Genomic DNA, 4,140 nt, shown 5'->3' on the forward strand with positions numbered 1-4,140 from the left:
AGTCATTTGTTCTTTAGATGAATGTGTTTTATTCAGAGTTGGCCAATTACAGTGCTCAAACATAAGTCCATGCTTATTAGGCACCCATATTCTCATTAGGCACCCATATTCTCATGGTGGCTTGAGAGGTCTACACCAGCCATGTTAGGATTTGCCCTTTGGTTAGGGGATGGTGTTAGAAAACGTTAATTCAGAGCATAAGTCCATGCTTATTAGGCACCCATATTCTCATGGTGGCTTTAAGAGGTCTACACCAGCCATCTTAGTTGATTGAAAGCAGTGAGAATCACCCTTTGGGTAGGGACTGTTATTCTGGTTTATCTCAGTTGCTCTATTCTTGCACCGTTGGGTGTTCCATGGATATTTCTAACGATCACTGCTGAGGTTCTCAGCTTGCTGCAAATTATCCTAGACTCTGGATCACACTCGGATTTGTGAAGTGCGAGCTTATTGGTCAGATAATTCAAATTCTTGAATGCTTTGATAACCAGGGAAAAGCTAGTCTCAAGAGAAATAAAAACTCCAAACTCCAACTTCGTTGATAACTTTGAGAGTGGCTATTACAGTTAGTCCTAGTCCAAGTGCCCTTTTTCTTACACCAGCATTTATGGCAATAGCCACTTAGTTATAGAGGTTTTTCCTGTCCATGGTTTGTCATTTTGTATTATGATTCCATTAAGCTTGTCCATTCTTAGAGCTTCATGAGACTATCTGACTTGCGAGTTGCTAAGCTTTATGACTTTCACTACATGGTGGTACATGTGTTGCAGGTTTGGCATAAGCTGGGGTTGTATTAACCCATCCAATTGCGAGAGAATCTTGATATTCTACCTCTCCATTGGAGTCCATTTCTCTTTCTGAATTTAATACAGAGTTCAACAACTGATTTTCCAAATTCTCCATGTAATGTTCCACAGTGGAGAAGCTACCTTGGAATTTTGTTTCTCAAATTCATATGGCTTATCAGTTTCTTATTTTTGCTCAATTCTTGCACCGTTGGGTGTTCCATGGATATTTCTAAGGGTCACTGCTGAGGTTCTCAGCTTGCTGCAAATTATCCTAGACTCAGAATCATACTTGGATTTCTGCATTCCGAGCTTATTGGTCAGATAATTCAAATTCTTGAATGCTTTGATAACAGAGAAAAGCTAGTCTCAAGGGAAATAAAAACTCCAACTTCGTTGATAACTTTGAGAGTGGCTATTACAGTTAGTCCTAGTCCAAGTGCCCTTTCTCTTACACCAGCATTTATGGCAATAGCCACTTAGTTATAGAGACTTGTCCTGTCCATGGCTTGCAATTTTGTATTATGATTCCATTAAGCTTGTCCATTCTTAGAGCTTCATGAGACTATCTGACTTACAATGTGCAAATCAGAATGAGATTGCTCTAGGGCTACCATGAGAGGCTGAGAGGACCTACTGAAATGGGCAGTAACCATATAAGATTGGCCACTGTGGTCACTACCAGAGAGATAATACTAGCAATTAACAATTAAAAGGGAAATAAATAAAATGCTTTGAACTTTTTCGAAGTCCTGGGATGTTCCTGTATGTTGCATTTTACACAATCACTATTTTGTTAGTAGGGATATTATAGTCTTTTCTGTTTCCCGATTTCTTTTAGCAGCAAATGTTTCATGCAGCAATTTTGTAGCAATCCTTGTTTTATGGTGGTAAATATAGTTTACCTTTTGGTTATGACTGTTGCTAAAAGTTCTGTTGTGGCAATTGCTTTAACATCAGGTAATACATTAACATGACACACAAGATGAATTTTACAGATCCTGAAATATGTATCAATATGAAGTCCATTGAAGTCGTCAATTTAGTTAAAAGAGCACCTCCTGAAAGTCTGCCACAATCATTGAAGTTCATATCATCTGAAGCAAGTCCAATATTTGAGAAATGTGATAGTGATATTGAGAAACCTTCTCAAGTAATCCCCAAGGTAACATCACAATATCCTTTAGAACTAAATTCTCTAGTGTAAGACAATACTGCAAATTTATTTCTGATGTTTAAAATGTTTTGAAGGTTACAGTTTCTTATCGGTTATTTACTCATTAGGCACTAGTGAGGATTCTCCTTATGATACTATCTAGATTAGCAGTAACAGTAAGAACACAAACAGCCACAATGCCTCAGGTAAATGGCTCCTCAAAATCTCAGAATATATACCATGATTTCAAAAAAAATTGGGGAAATGTTACCTTGTAAGCCTTTTCCAAATTACGCATAGCATCCAAATTCAATAACAGAACAGAGATTAAACTGCATGCAAGATGATCTCAAACCAGTGATGTCGAGTGATGTACTTGGAATGACTCTCAGTAACCCTTGAAGAGCAATATCAAAAGTATGGATTTACTATCAATTGCAGGAGTCAGCTCAAACTAAACTCAAGTTGACCTCCTCCTATAGTCATGACGGTTCACGGTGGATTGAACTAATATAAATAAGCACCTCATCTCCCTATTTGGCACTGAATTTGGTGAAGAAAAAGAACTGGTCAATGAGATCTGAGGAACAACTCAGTGATAATCTTATACTTATTCTATACTGTGGTTGATTTGCTTTCCTATTACGTTATCACTGTTCATGGAGAGTTTCTGTTATTTTTTTAACAAAGTTTTTCGCTCAGATAATGTTGGTTGTAACAGCTTTAATGGTACATCACAGCATTCCTTTTAAGAAAATACACCGTTTTTCCTACAGTGATTCTATAATACATATGGAAATAGTGATTCTATAATACATATGGAAATAGCATTCAGTTTGGGCAATGTCCTGATTTCTAAAATCTGTTAAAACCATTAGATATTTGTTACCCTTACTAACTAAAAATTGTTATTACTGTACAGGGAGAAAAAATTGAAGCCCTTGCCAGTATTGCTAAGAATCAAGGTCTCATTTACACTGGCAGAAGTAAAGGCGTCGAAGCGTTGGTGACCTGAAAATAGAAATTTCCAAAGCTGTGGGACTGATGTTACGGAACTTGTCAATCACATTTATAAGAACAAGTTCAATTGAAAGATCAACTGAAACATATGTAATGAATTGCAGCAGATACTGGAACTATTGTTGTATCATCATAGCATTAGTGACTTTCGTGTATTTTCAAAATCTAATATGAAAATAAATCATGTTTCTTGAGTAAGAATGTTTTCCAGAACTTTAGTAGATGATAACACTATTCTTGGGGGATTTTAGACCTTGAAATGCTGATGAATCCGAGGATGTTGTGGTGTGTCAAACGATGTGGGATTCCGAACCAGAGTAAGAAGGAAGCAGTTGATAACGTTTCGGTGGAATCAATCCGAACCCAATTCCACTTTCGTTTCAATGCCTGCATGCAACAGGTTTCATCAATGGATTTTACAAAGGAACTAATATGGAATGGCAGGCGAGTAAAGTTAGAATTTATAACGAAGCAGGCGAGTAAAGGAAGCAGTTGATAACGTTTCGGTGGAATCAATCCGACGGCTCAAACCATTTTAATCGTCTAACAATTAAATCAAGCAAGAGCTCACAAATGGACACGTAACCTCAGAGGAGAGTTAGTTTCAGAGGGGAACGCCTTACGGCGTAATAAGTAAACTTAAAATCCACTTAAATCCCTTAAAATGATTCTTAAAAAAAAAGAAATGTATATGTATTTATAGACAATGGTGACATGGGTTTAATGTAACCTTATGGTTATAAAAAAAGTCACGGTTTTCATCCCTACCTACTATAATCTCCAACTTATGGTTTTAAAATACAATTTTTTACCAAGGATTTTCTAATCCCCATAGTCATTTGCATAATATACATGTTTGAAATATTAAATTCAAGCTTACCTGCTTGAGGTTCTTAACTCATATTTTATACATGTGATGTGTATTAACATGTTTCGTGCCTTGTATAAAATTCTTGGTGCAATATATATATATTCACATATCTTTCGTATTGAAACATACGTTCAAAGAGAAAACCTGAGATTTTGTGTTGCTATATCCATTGTAAACGTGGCCCCATAATGCTAATCCATGACAATGAATTACACCTACCTTCACATGGTGTAATGTGGAGTATATTTGGATCTGGTAGCATTACTTCAAGAAACAACAGGGGTAGATCATGCAAGAGTGTACCACTA

At 36.5% G+C, this 4,140-nt stretch overlaps 1 long non-coding RNA gene across 3 annotated transcripts; it reads left to right on the forward strand.

Moving 5' to 3' along the window:
- Positions 1-214: 214 nt before the first annotated feature.
- Positions 215-3,218, forward strand: LOC149262607 (uncharacterized). Of its 3 annotated transcripts, none has more exons than XR_016259176.1 (3): positions 215-903; positions 1,784-1,950; positions 2,864-3,218. It is a non-coding gene; the product is annotated as an uncharacterized LOC149262607 (long non-coding RNA). The 3 variants fall into 3 exon arrangements; XR_016259174.1 differs by having other exon boundaries at positions 221-903; positions 1,746-1,950; XR_016259173.1 differs by having other exon boundaries at positions 232-633; positions 771-1,950.
- Positions 3,219-4,140: the final 922 nt, after the last annotated feature.

Source organism: Pinus tabuliformis, chromosome 6 (genome assembly GCF_031772625.1).
Source record: "Pinus tabuliformis cultivar Carrire ecotype Pingquan chromosome 6, CPIR1, whole genome shotgun sequence".
Lineage (NCBI taxonomy): Eukaryota > Viridiplantae > Streptophyta > Pinopsida > Pinales > Pinaceae > Pinus > Pinus tabuliformis.